The sequence below is a fragment of the Urocitellus parryii genome, chromosome 6 (assembly GCF_045843805.1).
Source record: "Urocitellus parryii isolate mUroPar1 chromosome 6, mUroPar1.hap1, whole genome shotgun sequence".
NCBI classification, from domain to species: domain Eukaryota; kingdom Metazoa; phylum Chordata; class Mammalia; order Rodentia; family Sciuridae; genus Urocitellus; species Urocitellus parryii.
Genome location: NC_135536.1, coordinates 61,861,286 through 61,882,893, shown reverse-complemented (window position 1 = coordinate 61,882,893; position 21,608 = coordinate 61,861,286). Strand labels below are relative to the sequence as shown.

Below are 21,608 nucleotides of genomic sequence, written 5' to 3'. Positions count from 1 at the left end.
TAATCTTATTAACAATAATACACTCTTCTAAGTAAAACAAGACTCTCCACATGTAGAACAAACAATGGACACAACAAAATTAAATGATGAAAATGCATGTGAGACAATTAAGTGAAATAAGATATAATAAAATGTTATCAAAAAGGTAACTTAACTAATATTCTAATTTAAATTTGCATATTGACTAATCCCTCCTTATCTTAGGTTTTACTTCCCTTGCTTTCTGTTACTTGTAGCCAACCACTATTTGAAAATATTAAATAGAACATTTCCAGAATAAATAATTAATAAGCTTTAATTGCAGGTCATTCTGAGAAGTATGATAAAATCTCATCCTTGCTTTCTCTATCTTACTCAGGACATGAATCATCCTCTTGTGCACTGTATCCACACTGTATATACTACCCACTCTTAGTCATTTTGTAAAAGTCTCAATTTCTATATCCACTGTTGCAAGATATCATAATTCTTGTGTTCAATTAACCCATAGGTGTGAGCCCTATGGGTTAATTGAACACAAGAATTATATCTTGCAACAGTGGATATAATAATTGAGACCAACACAGCTTCACCATGCCTACACAATTTACCTCAGTTCCTCTCATCATGTAGGCATTGTATCATCTCATATCATCACAAGAAGGTGAGTATAGTATAACTGAGGGAGAAAGAGACCATATTCACCTAACTTTTATGAGAGTACATTGTTAAGATTGTTCTATTTTATTATTGTTGATAATGTCTTACTACACCTAATTTATAAATCAAACTTTACCATAGGTATGAATGTATAGGAAAAAAACATAGTATGTACAGGGTTTGATATTATCTTCAGCTTCAGGCATCCACTGGGGGCCATGGTGCATGTCCCCAGGGATAAGGGTGTATTACTGTACATCATATTTTTTAACACATAGTATCTATGATTTTTAAATATATAATATTTTATAATATATCATACATGCTAACATATAACATTATAAATATGCTATGTACATACTATAATATATAGTGTGAAAACAATATTTTCTAGTATGCAATATATATCTCTCATTCTGATACATATGGATGTATGTATGTACGTTTGTGTATACATATACACGCATTTTTTTTTTGTTTAGAAAAGGACTGGAAGAAAATACATAAAAATGTAAACCACACATTTCCTCTCTTTTATAGGATTATAGAAATGGCAGAAATTTCTAGATATGCCCCAAAATATGCTTTTCTTTTCTTCTATACTTTTAATAGAATTTTAAGCTATGCTATAAGCTATATATCAAAATACCTATTTTTCCCAGCTTCTCTGCTGCTAGGTGTATGGGAAAAATACATATGTGATAATCTTAAAAAAATTCAACCTATAATGAAATTTGGGCAACATATTCCTTCTTTCTACCTATAAGAATACATATAAGAATAAAATATATATTTTAGAATTTCTTATTATTTCATATGCTGGGATACTACCAACATACACACACACACACACACACACACACACACACACATAAATTCTGAGTTTGAATTACCCTTTAATCAAAATTCACTTTATTCAAAGATTTTTGAAAAAAAAGTTTTATTAAGGAAAAGTTGTTCCAACTCTAATAAAATCTGCTTAATGTATGCTCTAAAGAATAAATTTCAGCCACTGTATTACAGTTGTATATTTAAAAGTATGCCCAGACTTCTTAAAGTGAATTTTAGAAACACTTTTGACAGTTGTGTGTGTGCCTTCACACCAGTACTTCAGTGAATCATTGGTGTTTATATAAAATCCCAATGGCCAATCCACTGGCCCAAGTACACTTGGATGCCCATCAACCAAGAGTGTGCTTTGATTTTATTTTCTCCTGGAGTAATGACAGATTTGGCAGAGCTCCCATAATTTCCCCAGTCTCCCAGGTGACCCATGGGTCTGCATTATAAGATGGTTGTTCAAGATAACAGAGTCATACCCAGCCCACAAAATAAAGACACCAGGTCTACTTATGAATCAGATCAGAACAATAGTCTCATTAAAAGCAGTCTGTAACTGTATTAGGGCAATACACTGAGGATCATTTAAATCTAAAATAATGTTTTGCCAGCAGCATTTGGTGCCTGTTAGAGGATCATTAGTCTTGTGCACAGGCACACAAGATGCTCCACCATGTTGACCTTAGAGACTTACATGTAATTATATATCAGAAAAAGAAACTATTTCCCCGCTCTCAAGGGAATGCCAATTGGTCTTTTTCTCCCCTGTGAACTGCAATGCCCAACACTAATATAGCTAGTTCATATTCAATAAGAAAGACAGGCTATAGTCAGGATGACTATGCCAGTGTGTTCTCAAAAAACCCCTAAATTCTCTCCCACAATAGGCAAACCAGAGCTGATAGTCAAAGCTCTGAATTCTCTCCCCCTCTTCCCTCTACAGGAACATAAGCAAGCCAACTCAACAGGCCTAATTGCCATGGTAACAACATGCACTCTGATTATGAGTGTGTTTGTTTTTTAAAATGACTCACAGATTGTTCCCCCAGAAGCCCCAGACACACAGGTTTCTGGCTGGTTTATGAAATGCATCTAAAGTTTTCTTGCAAATTTCTTGCTCCTATTAGCATATCTGGTGCAATGGAGAGTGATCCATCAAATCAAACATACTCTTTTCCTTAAGGATAAAAAAAGAAAAAGAAAAAAAAAAAACACGTGGTCCCTTAAACACTACAAGATTAATCAATTTAAACCTCAGGTTTATAATGAAATTAATTTGAGTTTGTACACTGGAGATAATTAATCTGTTCCTAATTTAAATAATTAAGGTATTTCATAATGTAGTTTTAGAGATCCAAATGAAATAATCAGGCAAAATAAGATCTGTAGTAGAAAAAAACTATCAAATAAAATAACCCAAATATGGGGGTATATGCATGGTCAAATGTAAAGTATTACAAAATAATATATGTAAATCTTAATACAAGATGTTTTAAAACCAAGGTGCAAAATAAAATCATTAACTTAATCAATCTGAACATGAAAGAGTCCAGACATTTGAAAGAATATGAACTACTTCCATTTATTTTTTTTTCAACAAATATATTTAATACCATCTATGAACTATGCACATTGTTTATAACCAGAATATCACAATAGGGCTTAAGGAAGACTATTGTCTTAGTGGAGACCAAGGCCATGGGCATGGCTGGGTGCATTCTCTTCTCTCAGGAAACTCCTTCACTGCTCAAGGCACCATTCTGGGTAGATCTTTCATTACCTAAAAATCATAACCTGATGATCATATCAGGCCTGAAATTCAGAGTCCTGACTTTGGTACAATAGTTGACTTGCTCAAAGAAAACATATGCTGATAATTTTAGCCTGTTGATTTCCTCTGTATGAAATGGAAATAACTTTATTTTAAAAGAATTTAAGAAGAAATTACTTATATAAAGCTATTTAAATCCCTTGATTCTAACATACTACATTTTGTGCACAAATGCATGTGCGCGCGCACAAACACACACACACACACACACAAACATACACATACACATATACATACACCTATACCTAGTCATTAGAAATTACACTTTCTGAAGAGCTACACATTTTATTGACATTGACAATAATATGTTTGGGTTTTTTTTCCCTCTAGAGTTTAAAGGTAAAACCAGAGTGACTATCAGTCAGGATAAACTGGAGTATACTGTGGTAACAAATAAACTGACTTAATACTGTTCTCACAACACCGCTGATTTCCAAGGAATGTGCTTGCAGCCTGGTCTATAGCTTCCTCATGGAAGTGACATACACCACTGTGCTTACATTGCCCTAGCTGATGCAAGGCACATGGCCATACCTTGTATAAACTTCTTACCAGTTGGGAAGGAGAACTGGAAAAATTTATGGGTAAGTCCAGTGGATTTCCAAACAAACAGTGCAAGTCGGAGACTGGCACTTCATTAAGAGAAAACATGGACATCTGACTATTCCAGGAAAATGGGTACCCTTAGTTGTCCAACTCCAAGGTCTGAGTCCCTATGGTTAATATTAGGCCATAGCAATCACTTCTGCTAGAAATTGGCAAGAATTCTTTGAATAAAATAAAAGAAACTCCAGTGCAGATCTGTAGTAACAATTACAGAGTAATAGCTACCCTTCTTTAGTAAATAACCCAGGTACCATGCTAAATAAAATTTTATATACATATAATCTTCTCCAAAGTAGGTATCATCATTATTTCCCATTTTATAGATGAAGAAACTGAGGCACAAAAAGTTTAAGCAACTCGTCTAAGTGACTGTGACTCCAACTACTTTGCTCTTCTATTAATTAAGCCTTAGGATTATTATTTTTCTGTTAGTGTATTTTAGAATTATTTTAAGGCTTATAATGTAAGACTTTTTTTTTTTTGCCTAGAAATTCTCACCTTTTCTTAGTTAAGCTTTTCTTTTTTTAATTTAAAAGTCTTGGAGTTGTTCAATATCAACATTTTTTCTCCCCAAAGGGAAAGAAATAATAACACTGCTAGGGAAATGGCTTAATGCCCGAGCACAACAATGTCCCCAGAATACAATCCACATTCATGAGTTTAAAAGAAAAATGGCAAAGGATCAATTCATTTCTCCCAGGAAAGCCATGCAAATGACAGATTTTTTTTTCTTGTTTAAATGTTTTTACATTTTTTTTCTGTCCTACACAGATCAGATAAATACTCACTTTAAACAGAGCTCTGTTGGCAAAGCCTAGAAATTAAATTTACTTTCCTGTTTAAAAATGCAAATATAAGAGTAGGAGGTGCTCAGTCATTTATTACAGAAAAAGCACTCCTAGCGTTAACGCTTAGCCTGTTACCATGAAAATGCACAGGAATACACACCTTGGAGCCAAGCAGTCAAAATACTAATGACAGCAACTGCACTGAACTCTCCCTTCCTCGAGGCTGCTGCCTCACCCAGGCAGCCTCGGAAGAGAATGCCCAAGAAGGAAGCAGGAGCCACACTGGAAACGCAGCACTACTTGGTGCTGCCTCCGAGTTGGGAAGTGGAAACCTATCATCTAAACAGCTCATGATCAGGAATCCCAGAGATTATTCATTCCTCTCTTCCAGGTGCTGACCAAAATACAGGCCTCTCTAGAGAAAACAAGGTTTTCATTTATGTCAGACAGATACCAGTCATAGAATCCTTGGCCTTTTGAAGCTCATTACTCAGCCCAGGGTGAATTTTATTTAGATCAAATTGATTTAAATGACCAGGCAAGAAGACTCAATTTAATTATATATATTTTTTTTGACATTGCAGAAACACAGGGCTGGTTGTCTAAATTAAATGCCATTCCTTTTGCTTTTTTAGGACTTTCTGGAATATTCTATTTAGAAAGATATTCCTTATTTTGTCTTTCTTCAGCCTTGTGTGTTTTCCTCAGGGAATCTTTATCTAAACTAGATCATTACCACCAACAAAAACAAAGTGTGTGTGTGTGTGTGTGTGTGTGTGTGTGTGTGTTTCTCTGAAAGGGAAATGCATGGAAACACTTCCATTCAAAGTTATGTGATCTTGGTAAGTTATTTAACCTTTTTAAGTCTTAGTATCTTTACTGATAAAATGGGAATACTAGTAGTGGTGACTGGCAACCGACAACCCCTTCTTTCTTGCTAATAGAACCTTTTAATAGTCCTTTTTTCCTGGGGTCTGGTGACCTTGTTCTTTAGAGATGCTGGGCTGCTCTATGGCTTCAGGAGGAGACTCTTAAATGAGTCTTAAATCCCAGTGGTTTGAGTTGGGAGGGGAATTCTGCTGGAGCCTGCTTTGCTATAACTTTACTAAGAGCAGCAGAGAATAATTTAGCTCTGTACTATGCTTCTACATATTGATATCTGCCTTTAATTCTGAAATTGGAGTAGTCATCTTGATACAGTAAGGGGAGCTTGATTAATCAACCCATTGAGGATGTCAGAGAGGGAAAAAAGAAAGAATTTAGGTTGCTGAGGACATTGTCCAGCTACCACATAACAAGCTCTGAAGCTGCCCTCCTTTCAAGTCTTGAGATAATATTCTATTGTTTAAGCCATTTTGGTAGGGCATTTTTTCCCCCCATGAGTAGCCAAAAGTATTCTCATAGAAAAATACTATCCTCATCTCTGAGTTATTTTTAAAACTAGCTGAAAACAGTAATGTATATAAAGTATCAATCACAAATTCAAAGTTCAATAAATAATGATTCTCAACTTGATTCTTAAAACATCTTCTAACACAAGTACTTTAATCTGTATGGTTAAAATGATTCTTGGGGAAAGTTTTCCCTGGTTCCCCTAAACAAAATTAAGGACATAAATCATTGCTTTCCTTTCTTTATTCACCCAAGAGATAATACCAAGGACCTAAGGTTATTTTAAACAATAAGGATGGTGTTTAACTCAGACAACAAGCCCTGTAGAGTTGATTGCAGTGTAGGAAAATAATATAATTAAATGGAGTAGTCTTCCTGACTGTGTAGTCAATTTGATCTTAAAAAAAAAAATCTAACCCAGAGCAAGTACTCAACAGAAGGGCCAAGTGTTTTGCATTCGGAGTCCGCCTAGTTTAATTGAAAAGCTGCTTTCTGTAGAGGAAAGACATATTTTAGATTACCATACATGGATGTTCAAAAGTCACATTTCCTGGGCCTTTCACCTCAGCCTTACTTCAGAAAGGCATTTGCATCTTCTGCTTGGAGACAACTCCCCACCCTAGCAAATTCACATGGCCGACTCCTTACCATCATTTAGGTCTTATTAACTCCAGGGTCATCTTATTAACTCCAAGATCACCCAACAAAGCTGAGTCCCACTGACCACCACGATCATAGAAACAATCCCTATCATTCCATCCATTTCTACAAATATTTTCTCATTTTGTGATTTCTGTCTGTGGGTTCCAGTCCTGGCTGATTCTGATTTAGTCAGTCTGGAGTGAGGCTGAGACAAGAATTTTTCAAAGTACCCTTAATGATTTCTAATGTGCAACTAGATCTAAAAACCACTGGTTAGATGTGTATTTATTGAGTCTATCTCAAAACTAGAATGTAAGTTCCAAGAAAACAAAGGACTGGCTTGTTTTGTTCACTGTTCGTCTCCCTGGCATCTAGAAGGGTGCAGGGCACATTGCAGACATTCATTTAAGACTTGCAGAGAGACAAACCAACTGAATTATAATAATTTCTGTATTTGTCTGTTTTCCCCAGTAGTCTGTGAGCTCCTAAATGACAAGTGCTGTGTCTAGTTCAGTCTAAATCCCAAAATGAGTCACTCAAGAAAGTTCATCAAATAAATGGATGATGAACAAACTGCACTGTGAGACAAAGATGAAACCAGATGTGACTGCTGTCCTCAAAGATCTTACCATGTGGTTAAAAAGAAAAGGCATGCAGAAGTATATTCTACATACCACTTCCTAGTCATATAGAGGAATGAGTTAAATGCTGTGATAAAAGACCAAAGGATGATTTCAAAGGAGGCAAAGACCATTCCTTAGTGGGGAAAAAAGGCAAGAAGCCAAGAAAGGCATCACAAAAGAGGTAACATTCAAACTGAGCCTTCCAGGACAAATGGAATCTGTCTACATGGAGAGGTAAGCTGGGGTCAAGTATAGGGTGTCTCTCTGGAGCAGAAAAGCTATTCCAGGGAGAGAAAAAAACACAACCCACAAATCAGCCCAGCTGGAGGTGAGGAGGGCCTGAATAAGACACCGGTTAGCAATACAGAAAAGAGATAGCATCAGGATGTTTTCCAATTGCAATGCCAAGGGCTGTGCTACATTCCACAACACAGTCACGCAGTAAGGAAAATAGTGAAACTGAGTCTTTGTAATTGAGGTACTGAAAGAGGAAGGTGTCACTAATAATCATGGAATTAGGTGAGGAGATGGTTTTGAGGTGTGGAAAAGGCAATGTTGAGCACCATCTTGGATGCATGAGCTTTACCTTTGGTGGGTTGGATGTTCTGGTGAGTTTACAGTCACCTCACCATGTGTGCAAGCTCAGAAAGCAGGTGAGAGAACAGATTTGGGACTGCCCCATGAAAGGCAAGGATTGAAATCACAGGAAATGATGTAATTAAGAGAGAGGAAGTAATTAAGTGAACCAAAGAGGAACCAAATCTTGAGAATACTCATATTTAGAAGGCAGGAATTGGAGTTAGTGAAGAAGCCTTCATAGAGGTAGGAAGAGAACTTACAAGAGAATCAGCAGAGGTTACAAAAGTTAAGGGGAAACTGATGGCAACAGGTTTATTATTTTTTATTTGTAACTAATTTATGAGTGTATAAAAAGTAAGTATGTTTATAGGCAAAGAGGAAAGGACCAATTAATAGAAGAAACCAAATATGTAGCAAAGAGAAAATTATGTAAGATACAATCCCTTAGAAAATAAGAGAGAATGGGATGGAGACTCCATGTAGATGTTCTTCTCCTGGTTTAAAGGAATGTTATGTTATGTTACTTTGACCTAAAAGAAGGAATTAGTGAAGCTATGATCCAAATATTTGTGCTCCCCTCTCTCCTCCCCATTCATATATTGGCATCTGTTCCCCAATGCAATTAGTATTGGGAGAAGAAAACTTTGGGGAAGTGATTAGCTCATAATTGCCTCAGGAATGGGAGTGGTGCCCTTAAAAAAGAGGCCCTCGGGGCTGCTAGCTAGTCCCCTCCATCAGATAAAAACACAAAGAATGTATCATCTATGAGAAACAGGCCCCTACCAAACATCTAATCTGCTGGCACCAAGATCTTGGACTTCCTGGCCTCCAGAACTGTTAGAAATAAATTTCTATTCTTTATAAATTAGCCAGGTAATTTGTTAGAGCTGTCTGAATGAACTAAGATATATGAAGACAGAGAAATTTTGAAGTGACAAGACAGGAAGGAGATTAAGAAAGTCTGAAATTTATACCTTATCAGAAGATGAGGTCACCAATAATGAATAAAGGGAGTAGCGACCTGGACTGAATGGTTTTCATTGAAAATGTGCAGAGGAGAGTGAAAAGTGAAATACAAAAGAAAGTAGGAAAGGATTTTCAAGGAACAGGAATGATCCTGCTGACATAACAATGAATCCAGAGTGAAACCAACCTACCCAGCTTCCAGCCCTTCTCTATTACCTATGGCACCGGGAGATCAGGGGGATGGCTGGCCCCACCAACCAGGCATGTTGCGGGGAAGGGAGGCCACGGAAAAGAAGTCCAAAGACTGCTCTTTCACAGTCTTTCTATTAAGAGCTCGACTATTTACAGCTATTTGCCAGGAGATAAAAGAGCTGGTCCTGCCTTATCTCAAACCTCAGTAGACAGTGGTACCACTTCTAAGAAAAACGTTAGCACTAAAATTTGATGATTGAGCACTCTAGAGCTTGTCTGAACACACTGATTCTCATTAAACACAACTTTTTTTTTTTTATTTTAACATAAAGAGCTTTCAGGAGACCTCTCATACTTTTATCTGAAAAATCAAATCTCTATTCTGCAGTACCTTCCTTATACTACAACAAATTTGGACACAAAAGTTGCATATTTATATAAGGCATTTAAATTTAAATATTACCCCCCTTTTCTGAACAAAATAATTTAGTCTTACAAATAATTTTAAGAGTGACAGAGAATAAAGATTTTTCTCTATCCATTTGCCCTAATATGGCAGGAAGAAAAATGGAGTTTGAATTGGGAGATGATGGATTAATCAACTGTACAACTTTCAATTCCAGGCCTATTTCATTATCCATCATGATGGGGTTGATAAAAGCTAGGTCATGCCAGGCCACTTTCAGTTCCTGCCATTCGACCATTTCCAAAGCCAGGGACTAAGTCTTATTTATTTATTTTTTTAGGTTTTAATTGAAAAATAATAATTTTGCATATTTATGGTTACTATATGATATTTCCATTCATGATTGAGCACATACACGAAATGATCAAACCAGGCTAATTAACATATCTATCACTTTAGGGGCAGAATCTCAATATAGTTCTATAACTCTCTTATCCACCTACTCTAGTAAAGCTAGGCACATGGGCTCTCCCAGTAATTATAGAACAGAGATTTTCAAATTAAATAAAATTGAGGATCATTATCTGCAAGTCCCCAACCCCACGCACACACCTGCCCATGCATAAAGTTAATAGACAGTCACTTAGGAGCACTTCAAACCCTTTAAGGTCAATCAATGTCTGCACCCACACTGTGAGGCTCAGATATTGGAACTATTCAAGGGTCCTCCCTAGTCTTTTCACTCAGCTTTCCTTAGTCATATCTGCATCCTGCCTCACTGGTTTCAGGATTAGGAGTGATATCTGTAGTGGAAAATGAAACAGAAATGTTCTTTATTTCTAAAAGTGAAATTTGGATTGGAATCATATTTCATGGGTAGAAACTTGTTGTCTCGGAAACTCATTGTACTGTCTCACTTCTGTAGCCTGTGGCAGAGACTAGTGCTCCCCATCATAAAGGATTTGAAAACAATTCAATACTTCAGTTTCTTCTCTTTTTCTGATTCTGATACCTGTTGGACATTTTTCTTATCCCCAGTAGCTTCATTAATGAGTAGGGACCAGAAAGACTGAATCAGCCTCCCTCCAGTGTCTCCTTGAGAGTAGCCTGGCCTACGACTTGACCAGCAGGGTCACTGGTATGTGTGACTGCCAACAATAAGGAATTTCACTGTCAGGTTCTTGACATTACCAGTTCACAGAAGCTATGAATATTTTCTTACTTTTTCTTTTGATTTTAAAAGTTACTTTTGAGAGAAGTATTATATTTGGGCAGGAATAAGACTTGTATGCAGGAGATTAAATGCAAATATTATGACATAATGTTAAGAAATTTTTAAATGTTGCCTCAAAAATAATCCAGTGAAAAATCAGTAAAGGATTTGAATAGATACTTTGCTTGATAGATATGTAGCCAGTCTGTCCATGAAAAGGTACTCAACAGCACTAATCATTAAGAAAATGCAAATGCAAATCCAAAGGACAATGAGATTCCACTTCCTATGTATTAGGATGTCTATTATCAAAAACTAACAAAAACCAGAAAATCATAAATAAAATAACAAATGTTGGTATGGGTGTGGAAAAACTGTAACCCTAGTAGGAATGTAAAATGGTGTAGCTACTGTGGAAAACAGTATGGCAGTTCTTCAAAAAATTAAAAAGAATTACTAAAGTCCCATAAGTCTGCAAAGTTAAAGAAGGACTCTAACAGATACTTGCAGACCTGTATTTGTAGTATCATAATTCATAATAATCAAAAAGTGGTCCAAGTATCCACTGAAAGATGAATGGATAAATAGCAGGTGGTATATACACACAATTTAATATTATTTAGCTTTAAAAAAGAAGGCAATTCTGACACATGTGACAACATGGACGAACATCAAAGACAATAAAAAAATTATACAATATTTTTCTTAGGAAAAGAAAAATATTGTATAATTCCATTTATATGAGGTACTTAGTCAAATTTACAGAGACAGTGGAATAAAGATGATTGCTAGGGTCTGGGAGTCATTGTTCAATAGGTACAGAGTTTCCATTTTGCAAAATTAAAAGATGTTCCATGGGTGGATGGTGGTGAATAGCACAGCAATGTGACTATACTTAAAATTACAGAACAATCCACCCAAGAATGGTTAAAATGGGATATTTTATATTATGAATATTTTTCAAAATTAAAAAAAAGTCTTCTCCACCTTTGGAGGCAGTGACAAAGATGAAGAGCATGTAAACTTTTTCTTATGCCTCCAAGGAAGAAAAATAATACTTGAGTATCTTCGGTGTACCATACACTCATTTATCATACACATAAAAGCAAAAACAAACCAAACAAAAAGCCTGGTTATGTGCTGCTAATCCTTCTTTACAATGAAAAAATTAAGGTTCATAAATTAATGTACTGGGTCAAGTAGTAAGAGCATGGTAGGATTCAAAGGCAGATCTGCCCGACTCCAAAGCCTGTGTTCTTTTTATTCCTTTGTGTTCTTTTCTTCTACCCACAGTAATCTTTTGTGAACAGGCTTTCTGCTTTGACTATAGAGCTTTTAGACTTAAAAGTTGGGCCTGTCTTCTGAAATAGGCTAAAAAAGCCAGTCAACCAAACACATTCACTACATGCCCACCATATGAGGCCCAGGGCTGGTCATGAAATAATGGAGTCACATTTCCATTCAGCCATTGGCCATATGGCGGGGGTGGGGAGGAAGCATACAATTAAAATTTCAATGTTGGTTGACTCCCTCAAAAGCCACTGAATACCCTGAGCAAAAGCAATGTATCTTCAATATCCCATATGGCCAGAATAAGTGGAAATAGTTTTCATTTTGCAGCGTAGGAGAATATTCATATTTTTCCTAAACATCTCACCATCCTAATTACTGATCTGCTGTTACTAACGTTCTGCTTCAAGCTGGAATTTAACAATTATGGAAATGTTTTGTGCTGTGAGGAAAACAGGCAGCTCTTAGTTGTTTTCAGAAGAGAAGGGGGCTCTTGACTCCACTATGTCTGTTGGCCAGGGTTTCATTTTCTTACTGTTGGATGAAACACTCACAGAGGAGTAACACGCATTTTCTATACATTCCCAAACAAAGCAGGGTGTTGGCATTATCTGCCGACTACAGCTTGTAGATGGATCAATACCAGAGGGTAAGCCCTGCCCTCATTCATGCAGCTCAGATTCCCAACTTTCTATTTCATTTAATGACTACAGCTTGATTATAGGACTGTAAGATCTACACTAGGCATTCTATCTAGGAAGATTATCTTACATATTTGACTTTAGGATGTAAACTGGAAGTAGAACTGTGGAATCCTGACATGACTTGTTTTGCCTGTAGCTTTGATTCATTGAATCCTCAGATGAGCTTCATGGTTTCCACACCAGCAATACTTTGTCTCTTAATGAGAAGTGGCCTCAGAAAAATAGACATTTTTTCTTTAGTACCAAAAAAAGCTTCCTATCTCTGAAACTGTGTTTCTACTCCACAAATTCTGAGAGGCCAAATCAATTTCATGAAGATGGCAAAAAACAACAAAACAAAACAAAAAATCCTTTAGCTATTTACAATTGGCAATGGTGAACCAGGAGGAGGCATATACATTCTCAATTGGTATATCTGGTTATGAAAAACTTGTATTTTAAAAAATTGTGAGTGTTAAAGCATGTCCTTTTTATTATTTTTACTCTACTATAAGCAGTTCTTCCTTTCCTTTGAAAAATTATCACCCTTAATTGTAAAAAATAAAACCAAGAAAAACCCTTTTATCAATGACCATCAATTGCTTAAACCCACTTTGTTGAAGAAACAAAGCTTGATTTTTTAAAAAAAATCATGTTACACTAGGGTATTAAAACTGTTTCTCCTACATATCCTGCAAAGGAACCTCACAGTCTCAGTTCTAGTCCGTTAGACCTATTTATTGCACTTTTACATATCATTCATAAATATGAACAAGTCACAGCCCTAAGCTCTCATTAATAGCATCCATTGCCCAGGAAAATTAAAGAATAAAAATGATCTCCTGCTTGTACTACTTCAGTCTATTAACAGTCTATACAGGTAAGGAAATAACCCAGCTCACTTTTATATTTTGTCCCTGACTGAGGTTAACATGACCTAGAGATGAATAAAATCCATATAAACATAAAATCCATATGTACGCCAGTATTCGATTCTGGACAAGTTACGGTCCCCAGACCCGCCTGCTTCTTTGAATAAGGATGCAACTTTAGGATAAGACCTACTGGCAAATGGAAGCTGTTCCTGAGGTTACCCTGAAAGCAGCCGCACAGAGCTGAGGGAGGAAGACACCGTTTTTTTTTTTTTTTTTTTTTAATGGTAAATACTGCCCCTCACCTACGCAATTCGAGCCTTTGTTGGCAAATTCTTAGTACAGAAGGATCTAACCCCCCCAAAAGCCAAATCACAGCCATTACATTGCAAAGCAGAAGACAGCCCCGTGCAATATGTAAGAAAGAGAATGCAGATTAACATTTTTCCCACCACTTACACCCCTAAACAAGAGGACTGCAACACTGATGACCAAACCACAGCTTCATAGCCCCGGGTTGATTTCAACTCAGCCCTGTTTTCCTTTCAAGAGAACTATGCAAACCGCTCCTTACATTTAGCGCGTTTTTTTCTGGCGAGTCACCCAAGGTAAGCACTAGAGGATGATTTTTTTGTTGTTGTTGTTGTTTAAAGAAAATGTGTCACAAATTTGACCATCATTCTTAAAAGCCCTTTTAAAAGACCAAGACTGATCATCCCCTAATCGAGAAGCAATGCTCTCAGCTTCCCTTAGAAATCTGCCCTAAAATCCACAGGCATAAATGGTCACTTTCCTCAATTAAAAAGGAGCAACATGGAAAAAGGTCTCCTTTACCTTGGCTCCGGAGGCTCGGTCAGAGGAGAGTGGCTTTCCCTTCTCCGGAGCTGATCTGTGTAGGCGAGCTCCGCGGCGGCCCGCCCAGCCCAGCCCAGCCCAGCAGTAGTAGGAGTTGCCCACAGAGCGCGGCGGCGGCGGCGGCAGCAGCAGCAGCGTCGTGTGTATGTGTAGCAGCTGCGGCTGCAGCCCAGGGACTAGTCCCCACCCAGCTTTGTCTTCAATCATCGTTCTTCGTACAGGAAGCAGTGCATCTCCCACTTCCTCCTCTTTTTGGTAGCTGTTAGCAGCTTTTTCTTTGCTTCTCTCTTATTCCGTTTCAGGACTTACTCTAGTGGTTTTTGCCTGCTCTGGGCTACTGACAGTAATTTTACTGTAATCCTGGGGACCCCTTTGTCCCTCTGGTGCTATTTGTACCTTCCTTCCCCTTTTCATTCCTCATTCCTCACCTAACTGCTTCCACAGACTGACCCAAGCAGCCCCCTCTTTGTCATCTAAGCTGCTTTCTGAGCCCGAACTTGGCTTCTTATCTTCTTGCTGCTGCTGCTGCTGCTGCTATTTTTATTGGGTCAACAGCCCCTGCCCAGGCTCTGGCCCTGATATCCAGCACCAGTCTAAACTGTTCCCTGATTTACAATGGTTCCTATCTTCGCCAGCTGGGAGCTGGCAGTTTCTTGATTCAGCATTTTCCTCTGTGGCCAACCTTCCAGACACTTCATTTCTCCAAGGTCTCACCACCACTGAGATTTTACTTAACTCACATGCTCAGAAAGAAATGGTAAGCCTTCTTGTGGAGCGTAATAGCTAAACCAAGTCCTGTGGTGCTGCCTGTAGACCTAATGTGAACACATATTCTCTAAAGGCTTTCTTAGAGGATTGAGGTGGTACCCCATGCTATGGATTCCCAGCCCAGCAATAGAACCCTGGCCCCCACCTCTACCTAGACTCACACTGGTAGGGCGGAGAGGACCCTCATGGCCCTCAGTCCCTTCATTTCAGGTAGTGTCATGGATAAGGGTAGAGAGTGAGGGCAGCCGGTCTGCCAGAGTTTCAATCCAAGCTGCCATTCCTGACTGTATGAACTTGAGCAAATCCTTTAACTTCTGTGCACCTCAATTTCCTCATCTGCAAGATGGAGATGATTGTAGTCATAACCCACAGTGGAAATCTGGGGATTAAATAAGACCAAACACAAGATGCTAATAATAGCTCCAGGAACATAAGAAGTATCCAACAAATATTAGCTCTTATTATTTTTAGAGGATATTGGAGTTCTGAGGTGGCAAGTAACCTGGGCTGTCAGTAACCAAACCAGGATAATGGTTGGTTTTCAAATCCCTACAGTTAGTATATTTACCGTTTATCCCTAATGTACTCTTGGTATTCAACTTGTGAGTCATCCTCCGCAAGTACTAACAGTGTGCTTTGGGGAAGCTACAGATTAAACACAGGATTGTTTTAGAGATCAGGCAATGCTGTTAAGAGACCCCTACTTGGAATCAGTGCCTGGAAAGCTAAACTTCTGGGCAATAGAGTAATTCCCAACTCTACCTTTTTAAATTCAGTCTTGCCTTAACTCTCTAGCAAATAAACCTACAGAAAATATTAGAAATGTAGTGTTGATGCAGGATAACCCACCAAGTGAGTCTTCCTAACACACCTTGGGGACCAGAGTAGATTATCTTGGTAGGTACAGAATTTTATTTCTATGAAATGTTCTGAGACAGTCCTATGATGCCCTTTGTTTTGATTGGATGTTCTATGAACAGAGTTTGCTTATTGTTTCCTGGAAAATTTTCGTTCAACAGGACCCTGCTGTGAACTCACTGACATATAAAAATCACAAAATAGATTTTTAAGATTAAAGCTGAGGAACACCTTTGAACCATCAACAAATAGAATTATAGTATTAGAAGAGGATGGCTCAAAGATCCAATGTAATGTGAGTTACTACCAAATCAGGAATCCAGGTGCCAAAATTTAAATTTCAATATACATGATGCCAAGTTTTTTAAAAAAGAAAAGCATGTTGTTAATGGTTAGAAAGATTATAAAAATATGTCTTAGGGTAACTTCAGATCTGTGGATTCTGGTATTAACTTTGGACTCAAACAGATTTTTTAAAAAAAATAATTGTCACATCCTTTCTTTCTTCTGTCCCTCTACCCCACATCAGAAAGTGGTAGGTACTTGATATTTAAACCTATAAAGGAAAGCTTTTCTTTTGAACAATAAAATTGCTAGAAATTTAGCTTGTTGCCTTCTAATCATTCTTTCAGCTCTGGCCATAAACCTCACAGTAGGTTAATCTGGCCATCACCAGGAGGTGCCAACCAAATTCTCTTCAAAACTCAAAAGTAGATTTTAAAATTTTTCTCTTCCTTGGTTGTCCTCTTTGCTTTCAACTGGTTCTAACACTCTCTTTTTCAGGAAAGAAAGGTAAAGTGTGGGGGTCTAGACAGGCCAGGAGAGACGATTAATCCAGTTGATAGCTCTTAACACAAACATGGTAAGTACTAAGTTTGAAAAAATGTTCATTTCTTTTAGAAAAAAAAAAGAATTTCATCTTACCATTGAAAGTTCATGGGCTGGGGATGTGGCTCAGCGGTAGCGCGCTCGCCTGGCATGCGTGCGGCCCGGGTTCAGTCCTCAGCACCACATACAAACAAAGATGTTGTGTCCGCCAAAAACTAAGAAATAAATATTTTTAAAAATTCTCTCTTTGTCTCTCTCTCTCTGTGTCTCTCTCTCTCTTAAAAAAATATTTAAAGTTCATGCCTTCAATTACTAGACATGAACCCAGAGACAAAAGCCTGTATAAATTCTAGCATTCATCAGTGCCTCTATTTGCAGGCATTAATAGCTGTTGCATTTCTTGCATCTACCCAATAGAGGAGGATGTTGGTAAGAAGAGAACATCATTTTGGCCTGTGTCCTGCCTGTATTGTTGAGAATGCTGGCTGGATGTTCTTTGGAGCTCTTACATTTCTATTCCTTAAGTCTTAAACATCATCTTCATCCAAAGTCTATTCCTCTTTCTATATTTTCTACTTTATGAAGCCTATACACCAGTTGCCCACAGCAGTAATATGTGAATAATCTCAGAACCTTTCATCTTTGTTATCCCAGTGTGATTCCTCAACCTTTTATTAGCACCTCCAAATTATCTCTTGGCCCAAACTCCCTCTTTTCTTCCCCTCACCACTGTCTTTATTCCAGAATGCTTTGGGTTTCCCTGCATGACTGTGACACTCCCCACCTCCCTCCTACCTCCAGTCTCTCTTCCAAGCCATTCCCACCAAAAGTACACTCCTAAAAATGAAGCTTGGTCACATCACTGCCCTGTTATAAGTCTTCCCTTTCTCCATCCCCATTGCTCCTGATATGCAAGCCTCAATTCTTTGCCTGGTATGCAGAGCCTTCCATGTGTCACCTGTCTATACACCAGCCTCACTGACTGCTGCCACCCCATGTCCATCTTCACAGCAGGGTCCGGTAAGACCCATGTTCCTTTCTCCTCTGCACCTTAACACATGCTATTCTTGTTCCTCCTTGGTGTCTGCTGGTAACCCCTACTATCCTTCAAGACTCAGCTTTTCTCAGAAGCTTTCCCTGACCTGTAAGCAGAGCCAGTTTTGACCTCTGTAAGCACATGGTGACTTACTTGACTCTCCCTCCATTTCAGCACCAATTGTTTTAATGATTTGATATAGTTCCATCTCACCCTTTAGTATTTGATCCCCTGGAAGTAAGGGCCATGTGTTGTTCACCTTTGCTGTGTGTGCCTACCTGACATAATAGTTCACAGATGTTTATATATTGAAAAGACATAATTGGCAGAAATTCCAAAAGTGCTTTTGTATTTCTTTGGGTGCCTAGGGAACAGGAAAAAAAGGAAGTCTAAAATGAGAAGTTGGTCATGGGATAAGAAACAATAATCCCTCTATTTTTTTTTTTTTTTTTTTTGCAAATGGCCTACAGAAAACTATGCCACATGCATGCCCAATTCTGAATATTTGTTATTTGGGCAACCCTACATAATTCTAGGGCAATTTCTGGCTGCATTTCTGCATCAAATTGCTTACAAATAAGCACAATCTCACAACAGAAAGGTAATTTTTTTAAAAAAAAAAGCTTTAAAAGAAATAAAAAAATAAAAAAGCTAGTCTTTCCTTGCATCTATGGAGGAAATTTAAAGAGGCCAATTTATAAGCCAGAAATACTTCTTTTCACATCTGCTCTGTACTCTCCAATCTTTGTCACCTCACAGCTGTCCCAGAACCCCTCTTATGCCAAACTCATCTTCTCTCTCTAATCTTTTGGCAATACTGTTCTCATCTTCACCCTCTCCACCCCTTTTCTCTCTCTCCCCCAGCTATGCCCAGCTAGTTTTTTACTCTTTTGATTGACTTGCCTTGTCTATGTGATCCCCTCCCACTCTTCCTTCCACATCTCAATCGTGGTCTTTCTCTCCCTTTTTCATTCTGTTGTCTCAGAAAAGAACCATAAATGGTGCCAGTAAACCCATTCCTTCTGTGCATGTATGGTGGTAAGGAAGTAAGATGGAAATGGGAATAAGAGTTCATATGCTAATAAATCTTGTTCACTCATATACATTAATGATACACTTAATGACTTGCTTGATTGCTATACCATATTAATGAAGAATTAATAAATTAATTATTAAATTGTTATTTTATCATACACACACACACACACACCAAAAAAAAAAAAAAAAGACTTGCAGGCATTTTCTTGCATCAGCTAAAGGGAGTAGAAGCCCCTCTCAAGAGTTAAAAAAAGGCATCATTGCCTTGATATGTGTCTCTGGATTGTCTCTCCTCTAGACATCTGAGCCTGCCCCAGCTGTCAGGAGCCAAGAAGACTGAATAATATTTGGTTTAAAGAGAGTGAGGGTTGGGGCCAAGCTAATCTTTCTTGAGAGTGAGTTGCTGGCCTTTACTAATGAAAAACGTCATTCTCTGCTTCTGTCCTACAAAAGTTGGTAGGACAAGGAGTGTGAGGAATGAGGGCCAACTCTTCCTCCAGAAAGAGTGTTAGAACCAGGAGTTCTCCTATCCATTAGGGCTTAGGGGGCTAAGTGGAAGACTGTGGAGCCCCCAGGCTCTTCTCTGCTTTTGCCTGAATGTCACACATGTGTGTATGTGTATTGCATACTTTCAACCCTAGGGAGGGTATCAGTGATAAAGGAGCTCAAGAAACTTGCTTTTCTAACATCTCAGGGGAAAATAATTACAAGTGTAGTTGAGAAAGGAAGGAATGAGTGAGGAGTCCATGGGTTGATGGAAGTTGGTTGGAGGAGAGCTGAGTATGAAGTGTGAGGTCTTGCTGAAAAGGGCACTGGACTTAGAGGGACATAATAAGACAAAAGGCAGCAGAGGGGCAGGCAGGCAGAACCTAAGTTGCAAATATAAGAGAGCCATTGAGGCATGAATGAGGATCCAAGGGGGTAGATTCTCCCCACCTGTGGGCTTCCTGCCATGTGTCTAAAGTTCTAGACTTCCCCTAAGTGGGAAATGTCCCCAACCTTCTATCTACCAGCAGAAATGGGAGCAGGTCTACTGAGTAGAATCAGCTGAAAACATTTAAAGCAAATGCATCATAAAAACAGAAACAGTAATTCTGTGAACTGAAACTTGTCCCCTCTAAAAAGTCTCTGAAGATCAATATAGAAATTCAGGGACAACAGGAAACGAGTAACAAGATCAAGAAGAGGGAGTCAGCAACAAAGTGTGGCAGAGGTTAGAGAACATTGTGCACTAGCAGAGCCTTGGAAAAACAATCCTTTATAAAGAGTGTCAGAATTAAAGGATACAAATCAGTGCGATTAATATCACACAAGTAAATCATTTTGAAGCGTCTTGAAAAAAAGCTATGCAATAATAACTCCAATCATTTTCAGGAAAGGCAGAAAGGCAAAACTTGATTTTTTTTTTCGTGCCAAATATGCAGACTAGACAGGGTGATCTATTTTGACAGTAAATAGGTTGGCACAAGAGGCTAGGGAATTAAAGGAAATGTTTGAAGGCATTTTATCTTTGTGCCTTTGTTGATTTCCCTACTGTAAAGAAAGGGTAATCGATTTTCATAGATTTACTTATGACCTTGATTCCTGACCCTCCCCTGATTTGTTTTTCACCTATGTTTTAGAATTTCAGAAACAGAACCATAGGAATCCAAGGGGATTGCCGGGTAAGTGTGGGCTGGTGAATGTATCTCCTCTAGCAGTGCCCCCTAGAGTTTAATAACTGGACTTAGCCCTTGCTGAGTCCTTGTCTTCCTGGACCAAGTCTCCCATCTCTGCATATTCAACACCGTGCTCTGGACTGGACACTTTGCATGAGATCAACATGCATTAATTATATTTAGCTGAATCTAAGCAATTAAGCCCCATGGAAGAAAGTCAGGTATTATTGATCATTTTGAAAATACTGAACACTCATTTTTATAAAATCAGATAAAATTCTAAGAGAATTAGCAAGCAACCAACCAAGAGTACTTAAAATATTACCAAAAATATCTTTAGGAGTCAGAAAATGAGAAGAGGATGTGGCAAGGAGGAGAAGATGATATTGATTTTGGAAAAAGAAAGACCCCAAAGTGATAATATTAAGCCATTAGAAGAAATCTGTTCTTTACTTAGATGATAATGAATCCCACTATATGTAAAAAGCTCTTCTAAAGGGAAGTGTTTTCAATTGATTGCTTTTTTTGCAAGTCTGTAAACTTGGAAGGTACATTTTCAGTAATGCAAAACATTAGATATAACTTCCCATGAAGTGTTGCCAAAATGATTTCAGTTATTATAGTAAGAAATTATTCAATATTCTTTTAAGTCTTACTTATGTGATTGCATAGGGAAAGTTCAACAGAGAATTGCGTGATATACAGTAAATTTAGAAGTCTGAAATTATTGACTTGGCAAAATTTATCTATAAATAAGATTCCTTAGTGAATTGCTATTTTTACTGTTTTCTAAAAGAAAATGGCTGGGCTAGGAATTCCTTCTTCCACAAATCACCTTTTATTTATCTCGGTTGTAGCTCATATCATAAGGCATTACTATTGCCTGTTTACCTTTCTCTATCCTCCTATGTAAAATGCTAGAATACACAGGTAATGTCTTATGCAGAGGTGATACTCTGGTTCCTTGCACAGTACAAGTGCACAGGACATAATAAGCATGTAATA

General features: G+C 37.9%; 1 protein-coding gene across 1 annotated transcript in view; it reads right to left on the bottom strand.

The window, feature by feature from the left end:
* Gng2 (G protein subunit gamma 2) overlaps positions 1-14,551 on the bottom strand; it is a 109,100-nt gene extending 94,549 nt beyond the window's left edge. The window contains exon 1 of the mRNA XM_026391089.2: positions 14,397-14,551. The gene's annotated coding sequence lies outside the window, so the exon portion shown is untranslated. The remainder of the gene's footprint in view (positions 1-14,396) is intronic.
* Between the last annotated feature and the right edge of the window lie 7,057 nt (positions 14,552-21,608).